Source organism: Typopeltis vanoorti, chromosome 14, assembly GCF_054136105.1.
Source record: "Typopeltis vanoorti isolate ZY-2024b chromosome 14, IOZ_Tvanoo_1.0, whole genome shotgun sequence".
NCBI lineage: Eukaryota > Metazoa > Arthropoda > Arachnida > Uropygi > Thelyphonidae > Typopeltis > Typopeltis vanoorti.
The window spans coordinates 61,190,353-61,215,027 of NC_143562.1; the positions used below are offsets into that span (position 1 = coordinate 61,190,353).

The window sequence follows — 24,675 nt, forward strand, 5'->3', positions numbered from 1 at the left end:
CTTTTCTTGTATTTTTAAAAGTGAACAAATGCAGCAAAACACCTTTTGCCAAAGAAGTATTATCTCTTAGTACTGGTATTAAGTACTAAGAGATAATACTTCTTTGGAAAAAGGCGTTTGGCTGCATTTGTTTCTGTCGCCCGGTATTATTTTTACTATTATCACGTGGCACCTCCAAGGAGTTCAGACTCATCGAGGGAGGACACCTTACTCTACAACTCTGTCTCCACCGACTACAACTACACCAATGCCATCTACCGCCCATCACCACCACTAGCATTTTTACAGACAATCACAAACATCCATGCCCAGGGCAGGATTCGAACCGGGAGTCTTCTAGCTGGAGAGCGGATACGCTAACCACTCGGCCAACCAGGCCGGCCTGGTTAGCCGCCATCACTGTCCTACGACATCGCTGTTCATATGACATCACTGTCCTATGCTGCAGGCCTAAAATGGCTTGGAAAAAGCTTCATGTTCAGTCTCTAGAGAAGTTTACGGATTTTAAATCAGCTAGACTGGACTGTTCCGCTGCTACAGTTTGCTCATTCTTATCAGATAATAATAAATGTGGAAAACTAAAATCTACAATGTCTTTTGTTCCACATATCCAAAACACTGATTTGAGTTAATTTCGAAAACATGGTGATTTTGTCTTGTACTAAATGACATCTCTCCACATACAAAATATCATAGTAAAGGTTTTTCGTAGAATCTTTAAGTTCCGTCAGTGTCTCATAGGACTATTTCTTTTAAATAAAATCGTATAATTCGTTGTCTCAAGTAAAAATAATAACAAATGGTAGAACCTGTCCCTTTCACTGATCAGTGTTCGAGTAATTTCGATACCTGCACGGACTTCTTTAAACGACTTTTAAATGATTTTTTTTTCACCGATTGTGCTTGGACGTATTCGAATTCGCTAAAAGAGTAAGATTTTCAGTATGGCACTTTCTGTTTAACAAAACTACATTTATACGGATGGTCACAATGCCTTGTTACTCCTACAAAAATGTCTATGGAATATAACATCGTTTTGTTTATCAAAGGTCGGCCAATTGCAGAAAACTTGCGTCCTAGTCAAACAGCAGTTCAACGTGTCCTGGTCCCGTGTTAAGGCTATTGGGTGCAACGTCCATCTTTCCATGTTACCACCTCTTTATAGATATCATAACATCGTCTCGTGATAAAACTAGGGAATCATTTTTTTCCTCCAGCTTCTGCACAGATGATCAAAGCAAATTATTTCCACTATAGCTGGAACAGTTCACTGCATGCTTCTTCTAGTCTTTTTAGAAAGGCACGATGAGAATCCTGAATATCGGATACCAATGTCTTCTGGATCCGATGATATCCATACAAATGTCTTCATACAAAAGATAAACTTCATCCATCAAATTACTGCCCCCGTTATCATCTCGATTCCCTTGAAACTAATGGAGAAGGTCATCAGAAGTCGTCTGCGCACTTTGTAGCACGCCACTAATTAGTGATAACCACCAATGCTGATTCCGTATTCTCGATCCAAAAAGAGCTTCTAGCTGTCATTATCCATCTTTAAAGGGACACAAGCGACTGACATTTTAATTCCTCCTAAAAAGCCGGGCCTTTCATCCGGAAAAACAGGCAAATTAACCAGAAAATCACACGCGCCATTACCACTATATTACATAGCGACTTCATAGAATTTTAGGTGATTCGGTCGCGATAAAACAAAATAGAGGTTTATTTGCAAAACTACCACGTTCAGCCAAGTCTCAAGGAGGTCACAACATGTGCTCTTCGGATGGAAAGATTTGAATCCTGTTTGGAACACAAGAAACTTATAAGGTTTTTCAAATAAAGGCAAGGGACAGCTGGTTCTTATAACGAAGTGGCAGAATTTTAATCCTTCATAATCGCAAATATTAATTGTTGGTCTATGAAGAAGAGCAATTAATAGACATAATACACTAGTCTCGTAGCTCTAGATAATTCCACCGTAACTCCTACCAACCCAACCCAATCTTTGCAACTGGATCACCAGTTTTTCTCAGTTTGGACACTAGATGTCATAGTGAATGGCCTCTTCTCACATTTTCCCACAGGTACGGAACTAAATGCTAAAGAGGTTTGTAATTTTGTCCATGCTCTTCCTCCTCTGATCTCAATATCACAAATTTTATCATCGTTTTATTAATCACAGTATACACCTAATTTCTCGCCTTCATTTGAAAGACCATGTGCTTCTCAAACATTTCAAGCTTCTAGATCTTCTATAATCGATGTCTTAAATACTGAATTCCTTGAATTCCTATCTCCAGAGATATGACAACTTATTCAACCTCAATGCTACTAAAGGGCAGTCCTGTATTATTTCTTGTAGGAAAGATCTCACTTCATTCCTTCTTACCTTTGATAATAGACTTCCAACCAAATTAGATTTCTGTTCTTGGACTTATAATTTTTCCTGGATATAAAGTGAAGTATAATTTGTGATTGTGTTAAGTATTAGCTTTCAGCGTTTCTGGACAATCTCACCCATGATAATTTACAATATTTGAGTACATAGTACTGTACATGTGGATGGCTAGAATAATTCAAGAGCCCTGTTATAGAGACCAAACTTGAAACTTTCTTTTAAAGATGCTGCGGACATTCAAATAAGGAGGGACAGTGGTCTCACATCAGCGATGAAAATCATCTACCACCTCACAGCCCGCTATCGTTTTCAAATAGGTCGCGCATCCACAACCTATTACAAAGCAGAGATGCTGTGCACTCGACCTATTAAACCAGAAATTTTTAGGATCATTCCGACTTGATAATCCTCTTTGGATATTCAACACAGTGCAAAGTTCAAAGTACAAAAGTTATTTCGTTATCTACAGCGACAATATTAGAAATTAACTATAACTGAGCAAAAGAACTCATCCATCTAGTTTCTGTAAAATTATCCAAGTTCCATTGAAAAATTTATCGTTACGTTCCAATTAATTTAAATTAAAATAAAATAGAGTTAGAAAGGAAAGAAGGAGATTCAACACTTGTCAGTAGCATCAAAGTCTGACCATGAGAATTTCAGTGACAAATATAACGAGTCATGGGATTTTTAGGAACCTGAAGAAAATGGCTCAAGTCTTTGTGACAGTTTCATTTACCTATTAATTTAACAGTTATATTTTGAATCTGCTTGTCAGTGTTTCAAATTCAATTTACAGTTTTGACTCAGGAAACCGCAAGTTCTTTATTCTGATACTGATTTTCCCTTTCAGTCGTTTCCGACCGTAGGTGACTTTGTAAGTATTGCCCACAGAGTATTCCTGGTGAGATTTTTACAAGGGTAGTTCACCATTTGCTTTCCCCAAACCCCCAATTTTATCCGGGCTCGGGACCGGCATGTGGCTGGGACGTATTCATGATTGTAATCCATGTGTGTTCAAGGGGTCGGTTTGTCTGTTCTGAGGGACGAAAACCTATCTCCGTATGAGACGGCTAACTCATCTTTAGTCGAAAGAGACCAGATAAAGGTTCCTCACGTCACTGACGGGAATCGAACCCAGGTCTTTCCGACCAAAGGGCTACGTAGTCTATACTGACAGCTACGGAGGCTCGGTTCTTTATTTACCAGTAGTTTATAAATTGCCACAACGAGTTACAGGACACTGTTGGAGTCCCGTCGATCTGAGTTCTGGCACTGCCCGCATTTCGAACGTTCTCGAGTAAGAGATTTATAAGACGATCAAAAAAATTGTGGTCCAAGAAGACGCCTAATAGTGAAACGAAATCACGACATGCTGTAAGATGGTTTTTACCCCTTTCACAAACTAAGATTTATCTTTTGACGAAAACAGTTTTATCTCTAAACACATATTAATTTGACGTGGCTAAAACAGGGATAACAGGATGCTGCAAACGAGTTGTATATTGTTTTCTGTGGACTATTTAGTGCGGTGGTCGCCAAAGTGGTCGATATCGACCCCCAGGGGTCGATATAACATTATTAGAGGTCGATTCGGGCTCAGGGGTCGATAGAAAAATATAAGACATCATTGTACGGGTAATATTTAATTCAGTTAACTTGGATTACCTCCATCCTGAATGACAACGCAATTAAGAGTGAATCGTGGGAATAGTGACATTAAATAGGACCTGTAAGATGGAGAAAGGTCATGAAAATAGATACGGAGGCCAATCAAGTAGGCCAAAATGACGTATTTACCAATAAACGGATTTAGTGGTTCCCGCCCGGCCAGCGCGGCGGGAGCGAGATTGAATACGTGTAAATAAGAACCGCACACGTGTTGATCCCAGTCTCATTTTTGCGCATCGACACACAAGTGAGCGTTAATGTTTTAAAATTCATCAACATACATATTCTAATTCAATCGTTATTCATTCACGAACTAAACTTCTCTATGTTGAAGAGTTCAGCAGCGCTGGTAGTAATACCAGTGATATTAATACCAGTAGTTTATTAATATCACTAGTAATACCAGTGATATTACTAGTGATAGTAATAGTAGTAGTAGTAAAATAATATAATAATATAATAATATATACTATATTATACATACAATAAACACTGTAACTATAAAATAAACAATCTAAAAACTCACACAAGCGTCTTTTTTGCTTGTCTTATTATAATTACGTAATAGTAAAATAGAGGGGGTCGATAAAAAGTCAAAAAACTCTCGAAGGGATCGATGTCAAAGAAGTTTGGCGACCCCTGATTTAGTGCAATCCGATGGTATCTGTTAGATATCGCCGGTGTTATCTAGTACAATACAGCGAAAGAAAAGAAACCATACGATAGAGAGTATAATAATAACATCTTATCTTAAAGGTATTAGTCTGGAGCGATGTGCGATTATTTAAGGGATCAATGGAAAATAACACAGTATTACTACAATTATGATTATTGGATGCAATCCATCGGGAGACATTCTAATATTTCTCTCATTGTTATTATTTCTGGAATCAAGAACTGCTCACATAAGAGGCTGCTTTAGAAGTTTATATGAGGGAAAGAAACTACCCGATAAGAATATAATATTCTTACTACGCCAGAGTCTGGATTCACTACTATCTGGTAATTATAGCGCATATTTCATTATTTTAAACAATTCAATTATGTAATTCGATAGTTTTTGCACTAATTACAGTAATGAAATTAAACGTAGTTTAACCGTTTTTGACATCATCATATGAATCGGTATTTGATAGTTTCTCATGAAATAAGCTTTATTCTCATGGTCTAATTATACCCTATGATACGCAAGTAAGTTTCTTATATCGTTACATATCTCTGGTTCACGATTGTTCATTCTAGATGAACGTATCAAGAGAATGGACAGTCGTTCAACACCTGGTAGTAATAGTAGTTTCGTATGATGATACAACGGCCGTGAGTCCCTTTTTACGGGGAGGTACGGCACCATTAATTTTTTTAAATAAAAATTATAAATATTGATAAATGTTCACTAAATGCTGATTACTCAAACTTGAATAAATAAAATCACTCTCTGTGTGTCTCTATGTGTGTGTGTGCCTATAGATGGCGCCACTTCATAAACCATTGATAGTCGGTCTCTTCACGAATTCATAAATTAAATAACTTTGAATACGAGGATGATGATAACAGCATAAATACCAATAACATAAAGAAATATTACACATAAGTGTGTATATCGACTTTTGATTTTTTAATACGATCAGTGTCTTTCTAATATATTGTTGGTGATGAGCAGGTAGATGGCGTTGACTGTAGTGGTAGTGATGTGTATTTGGAGAATTAAGTAGTAGGGGAGACGGTGAGATGTGTTTGTAGCGGTTTAGAGTAGAGTGCCCTCTCGCGACGAGTCCTTTGACTCCTTGGAGGTGTTATGTAATAATAGTAATAATAATATGAAATTCTTTGCTTCTCTACAGATGAAATGATAGAATAATAAGTCATATGATAACATATTCTGGAGCTTTTATAATGATTTTTTAGATGAACTGAAGAAATATTTGAAAAAATAACTGGAGGGATGCCTCGAAGAATCTACGATAAATATGATACAATGCATTATAATGATATGGAAAATGTCATCCTTTAAATTTTATTTTAAAGGATGCCTAACGTCATTAAATCGCCATGTCTGCTGGTATGTCTCACTCGAACAACTTTTGAAACCACCCGAGGTCATCTGGACATCATAATCCATAAATCTCTCTTTTTAACTGGACCAGCATACGCTGGAATAATACAGCAGGGGAAACTAAGCTTCGTCAGATATCGACTCGTTGCACCATTCAAATGATGCATCTGGCTTGCGTTAGTGTTTGTAACACAGCATTACTAACATTTCCTCTACGTAAGCAACCGAACATGGAAATGCGTAGTAAAGAGCATTATCGCAAGTTAAGTAGGCTTGCAGCAGAAATATACAGGAAACGAATAGCGCCATCTAGTGACAGAGAATGGAAGCTTGTTTTCCAAGAGAGAGAGAGAGAGAGTTTTATTTATTTTGTTTTTGTTATTCATATATTTCTTTTGTATGAAAATTACAATTTCGTCCTCTTGTTTTGGTCACTGAAGTCAAAAATCCAGAATTTAAATTACCCATATAAGGATTTTTTTTTTAATGTGCGTCCCACTCACGAACCTATAGTAGGCTAAGGATTTTTTCTATTTATATTTATTTTTACATAGTGCAGAATCCTTGCTCTAGAGACCAAAATGGCACTTTTTCAAGCCACTTCACACCTCCATTAAACAGGGCTGTGGTCTCAGGCCGGGCGATGAAATTCATCTCCACAAAAGGATTCGAACCCAGAGTCCGGAGGGTTGAATAGTCGATATACTAACCATGCGGCCAAACAGGCTGGCATTCGTTACGCACTGTGATATTCATGACAGATTTTTCAGAAATTTCATGATATGGTTCTCTTTGATGAAAACTTCTGTAATATGACAGCTAAGCAGAGCTACGAATGCAATAACGAGAATTGGTTTACTACAAGTAAACTACCGATCTTTATTTATTTATTTATTATTATTATGCGACACCTCCAAGGAGTCCGAGGACTTATCGTGGGAGGACACACTACCACTGCACATAACTCACAGTCTTTCCTACGTAATCCTTTAACTAAACAACGACACTACTACCATCAACGTACGACGCCATCTATCGGCCACTAACAGTAGTTTTTGTTTGTAAACTGCATGTGTTCTCTTGGTCGATTGCCTGTATGCGGCATGGTAAACCTGAGTTTCGGGGAGGGAAAAAAAACCTGATACCTCCGTATGAGTCGGCTAACTCACCTTCAATTTCGTGTTGCTATTTTGACGGATTTCGACATTCTTAATTATTTAGATTAATAATTAAGAATGTCAGGCAGATTAGCGTTTTCCATTCCTTTTTTTCCCATCACTTAATAGTAACTATCATTACATCCTGCTAACAGGAATCACCTCTCTCTCTCTCTCTCTCTCTCTCTCTCTCTTTGCCTCGACCAATCACACTGCCTTTCAAATAATCTTTAATAATAATAATAATAATAATAATAATAATAATAATAATAATAATAATAATAATAAATATCTGTAACTCGGAAATTACTCCGACTGAGATGATAAAGGTGATAAACAATTGAAGAGAAATGTATTTTAGCTGCCTGGAGTAATTCCTTTGAAAGATTATTAAATGAGACAGAACAGCGGTAGAAAACATTCAAGGGGCATGCGAAAAGGTGCCAAGAGAAAGCAGTTTAAATTATATGGGGGTAAACGAGATATTGTACAGAGCAATATTTAGTCCATATTTAAGTTGTAAGTCATCGGTTTAGGATGGAAGGAAGTAAAGGAAGATGGCGTGATGTAAAATCAAGTGCAAGACAAGATTGCGTAATATCTCTACTCATATTCGTTATCCGTATGGATCACATTATGAGGGAAAATGGTATTTAAACCTGCTATCGCAAGAAGATATATTTAACTAGGTTCTGTATTGCATACTAATGATTATATATTACTAAATAAATCTAATACCCCTCAAGGATTCTTTAATAAAATGGAATGACTTTGCGAAACATTTGGCATGAGAATCAGCAATAAAGAGATAAAAATTGACAGGAAAATGGAAGGAATAAATGCAATTGGAAATGCACAGAATAATGAAATAGTTCAGCTATTCAGGCACAGTTTAGTGAAGATTCTCCATTAAATATGCAAATGAATAGAATACACAAAGCTGCTATGGTGGAACGCCAAGGGAATACATTTATATAGAATAAGAGAAATCTGTCAAAACATGTCAAGAAATCTGTCTTTTATCAAGTATTTTATTTCTAACCCAGCTTCATAAATTGTATCCATAAACTGGAAACCACAAATATGAGGGGTCTGAGAAAAATTAGGCACGAAGAGATGGAGTTAACAGCAGAATTATGTGAAAACAAAATGCAGAAATTAGGAAGAAAATTGACATTCTTAGTATTCAAGATTATGTAAACAGAGCTAGTTCAACAAAACCAAAGAGGTAAAGTTAGTAAAGCATGTATTTAATGCCAGGACGACAGTAAAAAGACCCAAACGAACACCGTGTTCTATTGGAGCAGTTTAAAGTGCTTTAGAAGACTTAAATATATGACTAACAATATTGGAGTTCTGTAAATAACAGACTAATCTGGAAAAAAATTGTTGATAGGAAGCTAGTAATAACATGAACTTAATTATGTATTACTACCAGATTACCCCTTGAAGAAATGTATCTGAATTTTATGTCGTTGTTGATGATGATATACATTTTATGTGAATACTACTCACCAAGGGATGTTAGCTTACAGTACATTAACATTATTATCGTAGATGGCAACCTTTAGTCCATCCATGATGCTAAGGGTGTGTGTGTGTGTGTGTTACCAGCAAGTCGCTATGATTTCCACTTTATCATAAACGTAATTAAACACTTCATCTCGATTTTCTTGGATACGATATGCGTATTTCGCTTTCATTTATTTATATGAGCGCAATAATTCTGACTACATTAGTAATCCAGCTGATTACTAATTCTCAGTAACTACTCAATAAAACTAATAACCAATCATGAGAGGCATTTAAACCTTAATAACATTTATCCAATATGAAGCATAATACCAAGCCAACTGGTTATGAAGTCAACCTAGTTAGTATGAATACCCGCGTATTAGATTTTCGATATCTTTTTTTGCAAACTTCTATTTACCTTTCGCCGTCTAGAAATAAGGATTTCGATACGATTTTTTGAAATATATTTTAAAAATTTCGCTTGGAACAAATCTTTGTAAGATTGTTTTCTTTTAGAAATGTAATTATTTATACTAAAATTACAGAAAATATACGACAATATAGTTGATAAATAAGAACAGGATAACGGTCGATACATCCAACAGCTTACCTTTTTCGATTATCGGGAACTGCAGCTTCATTTAAGAAATGTGATATGTAGAGTTCATGGAAGGAACCATGCTGCTAAGATATCTGATATGGCAATCTTCACATGAGAGCTTGCGGAATTGGATTTCTCCTCCACAGGCTGATTAGACATGGTAGATAGAGAAGAACATGAATGCTCACGTTTTGATTTTAGTTGGAAGAAAATAACAAGAAACATACAAAATGTTGAGAATGGTTGCATGGTATGTGGCCACCTCATGCTGCAGAAAACGTACTTGTCATATCTGCCAGAAGCAAGCACGCAAGACAAGATGAGTTATACAAATAGCATATCTTTCGCCATCGATGTAAAGAAAATGAAAATTGGAAATGTAGTGTAAATTAACTTATGCGTATCATGTCTCTCTTGCTCTATCTTTTAATAATCACTCTTAAATGCACAAAGAGTTAAAAGAGTACTGACTGAACTTATGTATCATTATATAATATATTTATTATCTCATTTGAACATCAGCTGTCATACTTGGTATCATGATATTAAAAATCTACAACCTCAATGATCTAATCATAAAATGGATGTCCAACATGTTGGATCGTGGCTATTGAACTATCACAGTTACAGAGCTATTGAGGTCATACCGATACTAGTCTACGGAATGACTTCGGTCTGAACTTTTTTTTTTGACATAAACTTCAAATTTTGTACATTAAAAACCATTTTACTTAGATGGAAACAAACGAAAACATGACATTACTTTTTTTTAATTTAAAAATTCAGTTCCTATCATTGTTTACATATAAATTGTATATTACAAAAGTCGTAAGTAAAAGAAATGGTAATGAATATGTAATTGCCATTCCTATCTGCGTATACTGAAATTCACAGACAGCACTGTAATAATCACGAAATATACCTAGCATTATGAAGAAAATCGTTATTGTGTAAAATACATAATGAATTCAAAGATTTAGTAAGATGGATGTAGGAACCAAAAAAACCATTAGAAAGTTTTGTACTTGTAGACTCGCTAATCGAGAATCAAGAATTTGGTGTGTGTGTGTGTGTGTGTGTGTGTGTGTGTGTGTGTGTGTGTGTGTGTGTGTGTGTGTGTGTGTGTGTGTGTGTGTGTGTGTGTGTGTGTGTGTGTGTGTGTGTGTGTGTGTGAATAATTTATTCAGCAAAAATTTGGTAAGAATAATTTATTCAGAATACGGACCAATGAGTGATTAAAACTCCGGTAATTATTAGTTGGAAACTGTTTTACTCCCATATGTAGTTCCCCGTCGAGTAACTTTCGGTGCGTGAAGAAGCTGCAGATCAAATGTAACAGTTTTTCTTCCTTTCAAAACGCTGACTCTATTTGAAACTTTAATTCTCGCTTCAAATGATGGAGAATGGCACCAATGAAGGATATTCTTTATTCTAAAACAAATGAACGAATAAAATGTACATGAATCTCCATTGCGATTTTATGACTGAGATTTGCTATGATGGCAAATAAAATACTCTCAATGTATGAAACGTATTAACATTTCCACTTTTCATAAGATCACTAGTAGTTCGTTTTATGGAAAAACTCAGCATGATTTAAAGGCTTCGACATGAATAATTTTAATTCCCTTTCAAGAAAAGCTAATTTTGGAATGTGTTGTCTTAAATGAATTTTTTTTTTTTTTTTACACTGGCATTCACATCCGAACCCATGGAATTCTTCAATACCTATGGGTGTCGAAAATTACTATATTTTTACATAATTTCAAATGATAAAGAAAAAATAACATAGTCAATGGATGGTAGAATTGAAAATCTGATAGATGACCGCAATGAGGATAACGAAAATGGATCCGATACTATTTATCTTTCAATGTGTTCCACGAAAAAAAATGATAGAGTTGATGAATGCTAGATTCATCTGGTCCACTGATTAAGAATACTTTGATAAAAATGTCGACGTGCTATATTCGTACTGTGAAGGAAGAAATGAAAGTCTGCCATCTAAACCCTCGCGAGTACTATCATCATATAGCTAGCATATTTAAAAGGTTTACAGAAACTGCTATTTGTTATTACTAGAGGCGGAAGAAAGGATGTCCATTAAGAGTATGTGAGTTGACGCCCAACTATGCAAGAAGAGCTGTGCATATTTTCAGAAAGTCATGGACACTGGAAGTAGTTTAGAACAAATTCTAGTTTAAAGTTTGGTTACTTTAATCTGACTGCAAAATCGCGTATAAACTCTGCAGAAGTTGGGTCAATTTCTTTGTGGTAACATACGTCCAAAATAAACTCCATTTGTCAAACTTCATTAATCATTAAGCATTCGTTCAAAAAATAACAGCGGATATCCAAATTCGCTGGCTCTTCATCGTTGATATAGCATCTATTTAAATCTTGTCAACATATACTTTCTCTTTATTATGCAAGTACTGAGCATTCTTACCCTCCTGCCATTTGTAAACACGTTTGACTTCATATTCTTGCATAGTTGGGTTCTTGAATATCTTTAACGCTTGCTTGTGCTGATTTGAAAAAAGTAACTTATCTATGTTCTTGCTGACTTCAACCATTATTGGCAAAGAGTGTCCCATCCGGATAAATTTTAGTTTGTGTGATTACAGTGTAAAAATAATTTTCGGAAACTTTGTCCACAGGTAGTTTGAAGCGTCAATCACAAATCTGACTTTCCATAACCAAGGTCTATTGATCCGTATTTCAGGAAAACTAATTTCCTTGTATTTAAGTCAAAACATCACTAGCAATAGAGAGAATGGATAAGCATGCAACACGGAAACTGAAATATTTATAAAACCAAGATACGGCAGCAGGAAATTTTAGACTCTTTTCAGATGCGGATAAGAGAAGAGGAGGTCTACGACTTCTGGACGATTAAAAAAAAAAAAGCGGCTTTTCTTGTTCGAGTACCAAACAGATAACTTCCATTTCCAATCTTATAATCATACAATTCCCATCAGCAAAACTATGACGACTAAGGATGTTTTAATTTATAAGAATTTAAACAGAATTTTACACGGAATTTTAAATGGATATCTAGTTAACTAATAATTTTAAGCAACTTCGTCGTTATGTTGACTGTTTGATGTAACTCCCACCTACTCAAGTGCGTAAACCTGAGGTGCATTAATACCATGGCTAACCTAAGGATTTTTTCTTGTTTTTATTAATTTTATATATTATCTTGCATTTTTATTTATCTTTATATGAAATATTTCCCATGTTTATGGCAGTTATATTCATATGAAATAATCACTTTTAATGTTCTCTTTGGGAACATTAAAAGATCAAATGACAACGTGCGATTAATACTATTACTGTAGTAGGCGCTAAAGGAACTGGAATAAGAAGAACATTAATGAAAGGAAGATGCCAAATTGACGAGGTTACATGGACCTACATGGCTTGTAAGTACAACGAATTAGTATTATTATTATTAATTGCTTACAGTCTGTAAATACTTTCGAGTTTCTGTGAGACAAATGCACTTCATGTGGAGGGCACAGCATTTGCCTCACAGAAACTCGAAAGTAATTACAGACTGTAAGCAATTCATAATAATAATAATCCGTTGTACTTACAAGCCATGTAGGCCCACGACCTGCCAAGATTGGATTTCATAAACATATTTTTTAGAAGAAGGTGATTAGTCTTATGTCCAAATATATATTCTCATGTGTAAATTGCGTGTATTCTCCTGATCGGTTTGCGGGATGAAAAACTGGAGTTACCGGAAGGGGATATCTCCCCCCCCCAATACGAACTCAGCTAACTCACCTTCAAATGAAAAGCTTTGATTTGGGTCTTGTGACCTAGACGGGATCCGAAGACTCTCCTGTAAACAATTATGGAGGGTAAGAATTATAACTGAAGCAAATAAGACCTCACAGCCTTAGTTGTTTCAGTTATAATTCTAAAATAACCCCAACTTATAAGACTGCAAGTGCATATAAAAACAGATGTAGTCTGTTTAAAGGATGTTATAAGGTAAAAAAAAAAAAAATATATATATATATATATGTTCATGCAGTACCTGCGTGAATATATTCTGTACATTGTTCCTTTGTTCCTTGATAATGGTGACTTGACTTTGCCGAAATATCGAAAGCATTAATTAAAGTTTTATAATTAATATATATTCTACGTTGCAACAGTAAAATACTATTATGAACAACCAATGTATGAGCCTAACCAGAATTGTCCACAACGTCAGATGTTCATTCTTCCGGACATATGATACTCGTAACATATCCAAGTCCAAACATGTTCATCTGATTTGTAGCTCCATAAATTTCCATCTACTGCAGATCATTGCAAGCTCTTCGCCACGAAATTAGAACTCATGGTAGTGTGTGGCTTATACGAAAAACAGAAACATGCTCAGTTTCCCTTCAATGGAAACTGAGCATGTTTCAGTTATGGATGGACAACTGTGGACTCCTACCAGAAAGAATCCAAGCATTAGTTCTCAAAAAACTGTGCCAATGCTGTAAAAGAAAAGAAAAACCCTCTGCTTACCACTAATGTCTCAAGACCAAAACCTCAGCTGTTCATCCTGACTACACTGCAGATCACAGCCATTGTAAAAGAATCATCATCAAGTTCAAGTCAGACTTTTGAAAGGGCGGCCAAATGCTGCAAATTCGCATCCTGCCCAAATGGCAGCCGCTCCTTCTGGTCCCTTGGATGCAACTTCTGCCCATCCAGGTTTCCACCACTATCTCAACCGGATGTACTGTAGTTATCTCAGCTAAGCACAAGGTCAACTTACTGGCATCACTCTTCTCTTCAAATTCCTAGATTGATGAACTGGGAAAAGTTCCCTCCACACTACCAGGAACGGCTCCCTTCATGTTACTACATTGTCTTCCGACAAAAAGAAATCCTAAGAATCCTCAATAACCTGAACACAAATAAGACATCTTGTTTGTGTTCAGGTTATTGAAGTCCTGATGGTATCCCACCTATTGTATTAAAAATTGCGTTCCAGAGCTAACGCCTATCTTGTATTGCCTCTTCAATCTATCCTATTCAGCTACCCTGCAATATGGAAGCAAGTCCATATCCAGTCCATCAGTCCAGTAATAAAAGTCAACCAACGAAAGTGAGAGCAATTATTCAATTGCTCTCACTTCTGTTCTCTCTAAAATTATGGAGAATGCCATTAACAACCAACTCTTGGACCACCCTAAAATCATACCAGTGACCAGCAGTATGGATTTGGCTACTCGCCATCTACAGCTGATCTTCTTGCCTTCACCACCCACCTCTGGACTCAAGCCATTGAGAATTTTGGAGAAACTCACGTGGCTGCCCTAGACATTGCAAAGGCATTTAATTGGGTTTTACACAGGGGCTTACTATAACAAACTGTCATCCTACTGTCTGCCTTCCTCACTCTGCAACTAGATCGCCAACTTTCTCACTGGTCGCTCACTACATGTCATGATGGACGGTCCCAGTGTTCTGTTTTTTCACTCACTCTCTTCTTGTATATAAATCATCTGCTCTCTCCCTCTCTCTCTCAGACCTGCGATCCTATCCATAGCTTTGCTGATGACAGTATACGCTCCATTCCTCCTTTTCATTCGATAAATCTTGTGGTGGTCAAGTATCAGAATCCTCAACATCTACCATGACCAGTGAACTCAGATTTCCTAGCTATATCCCAGTAGGGCAACGACAAGCTTGTGGACTTCAATGCCACCAAAACTCGGTTCTATCTGACCACTCGCAAGAAAAAGCTCACATTTTCCCCTTACCATCAGTAATACTGAGATATCCAAACACGATCAGATTTTTCTTCTTGGACTAGCTTGTACCTCTTATATTTCCTACCGCAACCATATTTCAACTATAGCTTCTGCATCCGCCAATAAACTTGGTGTACGTTTTCGCATAAGACACTACTTCACACCTACTAACTGTATACAAAGACTAAATTTGCCCAGCCATGGAATATTCCTCCCCATATTTGGGATAAAGCACCAAAATCCTTTCTAAGACTGCTCGAGTCTATCCAAAAGAGGGCAATCTCGCTAATTGATGAACCCTCTCTCACATACGCGCTTCAATTCCTCTCTCACAGAGTTCAGTTTCATGCCTTGTGCCTCTTCTACAGATACTTTCATGGAAATGCTCTGCTGAATTGGCCACTATTATTCCTCCACTCTCTTTCAAAATCATTAAAACAAGAGCCACTGCTAACCAACACTCTTCTGCAGTCCACCTTGAAACTCACGGAAACAACGACACTGCTTCCTCCTTCATCCCATCTACTTCTGTCTTTCGAACCATCTTCCCAGCTCTGCCTTCCCGAAAGATTACAACCTCCAGCTGTTCTAGAAAAATGTGAACAGATTCTTCTGTTCTTCTATTCCTCTTGCCCACACACGGAACTAATGTGCTGTAGGTCTTGTGGATCAGATATAAAAATAATCCAGGATGCTGGATTATTTTTATATCTGATCTGATTTTATATCTGATTTTTATAAAAACCAAATTGTATCACCCTACAACTTACTTTGTCCAAAGAAACCGGATGACAGCTATCCGATTCTTTTCTTAAAGAGAGACACCCTCGTCCAGAAGAAAAACTGCAAAACTGAGCATACCAGCACAGAGGATTGGACAATCAGGGAATTCTCCTTTGGAAACTACTTTTCCAAGCCTGCAGTAAGCAGGGTGGTGCTGGTGGTGTTTTACAGTGGCGATGAAAGCTATCTGTCACTTAAAGACATTCTCATTCTCAGACATGCAACTTGGAGAACAGACTATCCACTAGGTCAACTAGAGACACGAAAATTTTAAAAATACATAAAATGTCTACAATATAAAAAATCAAACTATGATAAATTTATTAATAATAAATCAATTATCTGGTCACATCCTCCAAACTTTTCATTGTAATGACTGAATCAGCTTAAAACCATACAGAATACTAAATCTTGTCATGAGAGGAGGTTATAGGAAGCAACCAAGTGACGCAACATAAATAAGAACGAATGCCTCAAGTTGGATAAAATCTATTCGGATGTGACGTACAAGCTACCAAGAGTCAGACTCAAGAAACGGCATTAATCTGACTGAACCATTTAACTCCATCTGACCTGTAGATATTTGCTCAGCAGTAATTACTTATCGCTTCTTCGGAATTAATGGTATAGTTTTTAATTCCACAAGCGCTCAAAGCTATGAAGTTCTCCTTTCACAATAACTTCTTTTTCGTCATCGTGACAGTAACTGTATAATTATGCTAGGAAAGAAAGTGTATCTCGTTTTTAAAAAAAAATGCTCATCATATTAACATTATCATCCGGATCACCAAAGCATTTTTCGGACTCTGAATACGTATAATTCCATGACTATACCTGTATTACATAAACAGACAATTATTTGGAAGCATAATAATAAAGGCACAAAATTCTATACGCAGCATTCAGCTAAACATTACCAAGATGAAAAATTAGAATTTCAAGATATAAAATGAAATACTGTAATCATTCTAAAGATCATAAGAAAGAACATATCTTAAAACCCTTTAACCCCCTATGTTTCATCAAATTGTAATTTGTTCTTTTTATTTTAGGATATATAAGATAACGTAAAATTAATTAAATTTTGTTCTAGGTGTTTATCAAAACTTTCCAGACACTTCCCCCCCCCCCGCACGTAAGTAACAAAATCAGTTTTACACTGAATCTTGGTCAGCGTGCCTTAAAATTATATATTAAAGCTACTCATGATTCAATAATGTTAAAACTCAAATACAAAACAGGCTACTCACTCGTTTTGTTTTCTCTCACCATCGTTTCTTTTATGGGAAGTTGTGGAGACATGCCTGTAGAGAACAAACATCAATACCGCAAGACCTGAGGTAGTAAACGAATAGTATTTGCCTGAAATTCCATATGTGACATGCAGGATCAGAGTCCATAGGTACTGTATTGCTAAAAAATACGTCAAAGCATACTTCGCGATCTACAAAAAGAGAAAAAAAAATTGCCAAAACCAAGCGAACTACGTAATATTGTCAGTAATAACTATGTGGAGTGTATTCTGCAGTAGTGAAAACAGTTTTAGTACTATAATTATTTTAGAAATTTCGTAAGACTGAAAAAAAGTAAGCATCACGTGACCTCAAAATACTTACATGAATCAGAAAAGCTAGGATTTTAAAACTTATGCTTCTTTTCTTCGGTCTGCCAGGTTTTCTGCGCCAGGTTGTGAAATGTCTTACAAGAAGAAGACACAAAATTGTGATGGAAGCTTTAACAGCGATATATGTGAGCAAATTTATAAGCAGACAATTTATGTCATTTTCTTCAGAAAGTAGTAAATTCCAACTAGCGGGAACACGGGTACTGGTTTTGTAAAGAAGCAAACCGTAGAGCAAAAATATGATCCGCAATACCAATTTTGCATATCTGGTTAGAGACCACATGGTAATTTGAACTAATTAAAAACTTGTTAGAGTTTTAATGTGCCTTATTAAATCATTGATAGCTTTTGAGCTCAGATATCGATGAATATGCTTTTATTATTATTACGTCATAATCAAGCTACTCTTTGTTTATTTACATTAATATCATAATGCTAATAATGTAAAGCCATTTATGGCAATTTAGTGCTCATTAGAATTCATTGTGAAAACGTATTGGTTATAGGTATTATTTCTGGGAAATTCCGTATTGGTTATGAAATTGAATCGTTGCTTGATAGTGATATTGACAGTGATAGATAAGCTTCACTGATATTACATTTACTACTGCATTATTTAAATATCGTGGTAGACAGGCCTAAGAATTAGATAATTCACAAACCTTATTCTAAGACAAAAGAGGTATTTTTAAGATACTTAAAATATTCCTTAGCCTACTCACTGAACAAAAATGTACTATTAGGTTTGCAAATAACCTTTCGTGTGTGAGAGAAACATAAAAAAAAGTCCCGGATTTTTAACTAGGATGACGGTGTGATTCTGCATGAATATATAGCGGCCTGTGCGAGTCTTCTTTCGAAAAACTAAAACTTGCAGGCTGCCATTCGGTTGGCGAAGAATTAATAGATCAAAAAAGGCTATTTAATTGTCTTCGTCTTTCTTCTTATATGATTGTCTGCAAGTTTTTCCTAACTTTATATATAATTACATTTTTTTAAGTTAGGAAAATACTGACCGTTTCTGTTATTGCTTAATTGCTGTTCCATTTATGTACTGAAGATACTTGCGAAACAAAGGCGAAAATTTTACAAATGAGCATGATTTTCCGAGTGAGTTTTCCGTTATTTTATTTTATTCTTACCATGTCTGCTCATGGTATTCCAATTTTGAAATAAATGAAAAGCACCTGCTAATATTTGCATCGTAATTTTATTAAGAATACAGTTTAAATCTGAAATCATGTCGCGACAGTTGGGTGAGTAGAATAGAAAAAGAGTGGTCGGGGGTTTAAATCGCACTATATCTTAGGTATCTCCTAAAGTCTTTAGATTATTTTCATCGTCCAGTGTGAGACCACCCCTATTCACTGGTGGTCTAAAGTAGCTTTCTCAAGTCACTTATATTGAAAATCATTAAAACATCCACAGTGCAATATTCAATAGGTTTTTAACTTTATAAGATTGTCATAAAAATAGAAGCCGGGAATTTTCCCAGAAATAATACGTAAAATAAAAGCTGTTAGAGACTTAAAGGGAGCTGTATACATTCTAGTTGGGTTAGTCAAGATAGATGCACATTTTCAGTGTTTTGGACGAAATATCAGAAGAAGAAATCACTAATGGATTTTTTCAGTGCACCACAATGCAGTGTGTGCGCGTGGGGATGGGGGGGGGTGATCGAACTTCAGTAAGCCTAGTAGATCTGCAGCAACCAACTGCCTACACTTTTAAGACTCTGTTCAGAAGCTCCGTATATATATATTCTTCCTATCCGAAAAGCATGAAACAATCAGATCGGAATAAACTAGCTAGGAAAAAACTAACAGAAGCAAATATCACGTTGTTGGGCTTTCACCCTTCAGAGCAAAGACAAATTCTCAAGCCTCTGTGGTGCTAGGCTCCGCGAGATGATAGATTAGTTTCATCTTCCAATGCAACTACTTTCAACCTGATACTGCTTTCAAGCCTCCAGTGAACAAAGTGTTCACTGGAGGCTTGAAAGCAGTATCAGGTAGTTGGTGGTTGCTCCTGATATCTCTAAGCTCTGTGATCATGTTTTGCACAAAAGGGAAATATACTAAGTGCCGATGTCTCTTCTGACTTCTTTACTCGAGTTATCAGTTTTCTCCCTGGATGCATATTTCGCTGATGGTAGATGGATTTTTATCCTAAAATTCTGAAAGCAATTCTGGGTTTACACAAGTGTCTTTGTTTTGTCACGTGCTTTTTCCGCTCCGATATATTAACAATCTATCCGGCTGACTGTAAATCCAATCTATCATTTTTATGATGACAGTACTGACAAACGTTTCCATCCAGAAATCAACAAAAACTTTCAGAATATTAACTACTGCAACCCCTAAATCTTGATCTCCAAACCATTCTTCAACGGGGGGGGGGGTCTAACCTTGTTTCAGTGCTATCAAACTGCCATTTATTACAACAACAATAAAATTTCTTCTTCTAATACTTTTGACAACACACAAATCTCTGCACAAAAACAGATTTTTTCTTCTCAGGATACTTTTTACTTGATCTTTCTTCATAACCTTTTCCTGGAATAACTTTAGAAAGACGTCGTGCTTTGCTCACTCTCTCACAAAGTAGTTTCTGCGATATATGTTTTTTACAAATATCGCAGCTTCACTTGTTTACTTGTTTTACCTTAAACAGTGCAATGCCGTAGCATTGGTGGCGTTCCCAACTTGCATGTCTTGAAAGAGAACATAAAACGGGCTGCTATGAACATCCAATCCGACTCCTTATGCTCAGCTGTAGAGGATGTCGCACACCGGATGCAATTTGTTGTACACCAGAAAGGTCAGCACATTGAAAATCGTGTATGTGGTTCAGGGGATCCTGATTCTGATGAATAAAACATTATTTCATGTGAGTTCAATCACTACATTAATTTGTGTCTCTCGTAAGTTGTTGTTTTAGTTTAATTATTCTTATTCTTATTATCATTCTAACGCGCCACATATCCAGCTGGAATGAGTGACGCGGCTGTCGCTTACACCGTCGAAATGTTATTATTCCATTTTATCTGCCTTTAATGTAATTATCCGCTTGTTTTCGGCTCCGCCAACGCCAAAATTTCCCCTATCGGCGACTTTTGGTACTAAATCTTTTTTTTTTTTCGCGGAAATCATCTCCCCATGCCTTCAAAAGTCTCAATATAAAATTTGGCCTCATTCCGTTTATCTGTTTTAGCTACAAATCACTCCAAAGAGGGAAAGTTATTTTATGGCCATCCTGTATATTCATCAACTATTTAAGATATACTGCTATATTTTTACTTCATTAAAGAAAAAAAATGAACAAGATGTAGGGTATATACATCTTGATGTTCTTTCTTCGGATTCCAACAGATTTATCTAGAGATAAATCTTTTCTGGAACTATCTCAATATTCTGTTTCCACAGGATAAAAGGGATATTGTTACCTTACATAATGAATCTGTATTGGCAGATCTGATGATTTCATGGTCGGTTCTGCCATTTTACATTGGCAGAACTGACCATTTTACAGTTACCCTATGCCATAGTACAGGGTACTGCTAGTAGGCTGCCATGATTCAGGACTTCTCGCTGCAATAGCGATGTGAGGTTACTTGATAATTTGGGAGTTTTTAAGACGAACCAGATTCGCTAATTGTTATGCGAATCAATATATTTCAATCAAATTTTAAGGGAGAGTCGGAGGAAGACTGGACATTCTCCATAAAAAAAAAATAAAAATAATAATAAAAAACTGGTGAGAGGTGAATGCATGATCGATTCTTCAGCTAATTTTACATATGGTTTCTGCGTTATTTTGGAAACTGGTATGACGATTTCTGTACTTTCCATATTTCGGAATGATCTAAAAAATATTATATTAATTCCAAATTAGCTAGGATAGTTTTCTGACAATAGAGATGACCGGAGCCTTAATAGAATCGACGACAGGGACGTAAAACAAGATGTTTATTTGCATTTGATCTCTGGCAATCTTGGACTACTAGATGAATTGCGTGGTTTAAAATCGATCCACTCCTTAGCTATGTTATGATATCATCAGTAACAAGACCATTTTCGAGATGAAGTTCACATTTAAAACACTCTGGATGAGTCTATCTGCGAGTACGTTTGCAATAGAATTATTCACAAATGGTCCCTTCAGATCCTGTACGGTTTTCAGTTCGATAGATACCCAGATGTCGAGAAACACGAATGAATGTGGAACAAAGATATCAATATCTGAAAATGTCCGCAAGAAAAAGAATCATCAATGAAATATACGATATTGCTATTAATAATGACAAGTACAAGTTACTGAATACCGCCATAATGACGCCGGGCCGACATGTCAACACGACTTTCTCTTTTGCCACTAGAAAGTTTCTTTTAAGAACACTACATAACTAAGAACCTCTGCGAATGCAAACAGAAATTAGGGTTACCTTAATGTTCATTCTGCAGCCAATAGGCTGCTGGCTCGTCTCCCGTTGTAATATAAACATATGTGAGTCAATCTAGTCTAACTCGTGACTAAAACTTTACTTGGAGATTTTAAAGATAAAATTTTTCCTCTTTGGAAGGATTTGCTATGAGGATTTAGACCAGGAAGATCATGCACTGGACAAGTATTAATTTACTGTAACATAAAATAATTAATGTTGCTATTTTTTTGATGTTGTTTTTTTATTTCTTTTCAATCAGCAAAGGATAGCAAGTTAAGAAAAGTTTATTTATCTTACTATACGCCAAGTAGCTTGTTTTCAAAATCATTTTATAAAAATGTAACAATTTTTCGAAGAATGTGAAAATTTGTTGAAAACAAAGTGATATTTCAAAATCTAGTAAAGAAGAGCTGAAATAGTTTTAAAGGGGAAAAATGACTTATATACAAGCACTGTCTGAAACGTTATCTATGAATGGTAAACCAAGTACCGAAGTAATAACACCTAAAGATTATATTAAAAAAGTTAGGGATTCAGAAAATAATCTCTTCGAAGCACCGTTTACTAAATAGGAACTAGAAAATGCCCCAAAAGCCTTAAAACCAGGAAAAGCTGCCGGTTTAGATGATATCAGAAACGAGATACTAAGGAATCAGGAAGAAAAGGCAACAGAGTACTTGTTAGAATTTTTCAACTTTTGTTGGAAATTTGCTAAAATACCCAGCATATGGAGGCAAACAAAAGTAATACATATCCTGAAATTTGAGAATCCAAACGGCTACAGGCCTATACCTCTCCTATGCACAACACTGAAGCTGTATGAGAGGTTAATCTTGAACAGACTAAGTCCAGAAATAGAGAAAGTGCTGATAAAAGAACAGGCAGGATTTAGACCAGGAAGATCAATCACTGGACAAGTATTAAATTTAACACAGTTTATTGAGGACGGCTTGAAAGGGGGTTAGCAACAGGAGCTGTATTTATAGATTTGATGGCAGCATATGACACATTAAATCTTAGAAAGCTTATAGTCAAAATTTACAGCATGACAAACAACTATCGGTTAGTGGAGATGTTTAGGTCGCGGCTATCTCCCCTCCTCTTCAATATATATATATATATATAATGACCAACCTATATACCCACGTTCAAGAACCTTCTTATATGCAGATGACCGGGCAATAGCTTATCAAGCAAAATCCTTTGATGACATTGAGAAGCAGCTCACGCAAGAGCTAGAAACCCTTACAGTTTACTATAAGGAAAACCAACTGAAACCAAATCCCAGTAAAACCCAAATGTGTCTTTTCCATCTCAATAGGGAGGCAAGGAGAGAGTTGAATATAGAATGGAATGGTGTGAAACTGGTCAATTATCCAAATCCAACTTACCTAGGTGTTACGCTAGATAGGACCTTAAATTATAAGCGTCACATAGAGAAGACAGAAGCTAAAACTCAAACACGTAATAATATTCAGCGCCGATTAACAATCATCTCGGTGGGGTGCAAGTCCACAAGTACTGCACACCTCTACACTGGTACTCTGTTTTTCGACAGCCGAGTATGCTAGCCCTGTTTGGGAAAGATCATCACATGTCAAAATTATTGATAAGATTCTTAATGAAACATGTCGGCACATTACCGGCTGCCATAACCCTACAAAAATTGACCATCTATACTCACTGTCTGGTATTACACCTCCTCACATCAGAAGGACTACACAGAATAGATATGAGTGGAAACAACGACTAAATGATGAACGGCATCCTTTGTATGGACATGTTGCAGTAAATAAGAGGCTAAGATCAAGGAAAAGGTTTATTCACTCAGTGGAACCGTTGGTTGATTCCATAAAAACTACAAGGCCAATAATGTGGCTAGAACAATCTCCAGAACAATCTCTGAACTTAAACGAATCTCTTCCTTCCGGCTTACATCTTGACTGGCAAAGATGAATAGACTTCGTTCCAGAATGGGCAGATCAAAGCAGAATATGGCCAGATGGGGCTACACAGACAATGACAGCTGCTCATGTGGTGAAACACAAACCATGGATCATCTTCTGCAATGCTACTTAATAGACATTAATAATACAGGGTGTCTCAACAAAATGTATACACACTTCAACAGCGACGAAAATTAAGTGATAACTCACTTAATTTTCGTTATTTTGAAGGTTTAACGAATTTGAAATAATGGCTGAAACCAGACTAAGCTTTGAGGAAAGAAAATGTATTCTAAAATGCTACTGGAAGTATGAAAACGTAGTGGAAGTGCAAAGACAGTTTAGAAGAAAATTTCAACGAGATCTACATACAAGATTAGCTATTACTCGAATTAGAGATAAATGTGAAGAAGATGGAACTGTTCAAAATGTCCATAAGCAACGTTCAGGAAGACCACGAAAAGCTACGAGACCCGCAACAGAAGAAAGGTTGATTGAAATGTTTCGTTGAAGTTCAAGAAAATCTGTGAGACAAGCGTCTCGTGAGATAGGACATAAGATGAGTGAAGTTCATCTTATGTCCATTTCCTCACTTCCCATAAAAAACAAATTAGCTCGAAAATACACATAAATAACAGATGATATATATACTCGCCTCAGGCCATAATTGCCTCAACGTAATCTATAAAGAACAGTCATATTCATT

General features: G+C 36.2%; 1 long non-coding RNA gene across 2 annotated transcripts in view; it reads right to left on the reverse strand.

Annotated features, from left to right (window-relative positions):
- Window positions 1–24,675, reverse strand: part of LOC150099529 (uncharacterized) — a 135,494-nt gene that overhangs the window by 74,699 nt on the left and 36,120 nt on the right. For both annotated transcript variants that reach the window (XR_016549364.1, XR_016549363.1), the window contains exon 2: window positions 17,206–17,399. This is a non-coding gene — a long non-coding RNA (uncharacterized LOC150099529). The remainder of the gene's footprint in view (window positions 1–17,205; window positions 17,400–24,675) is intronic.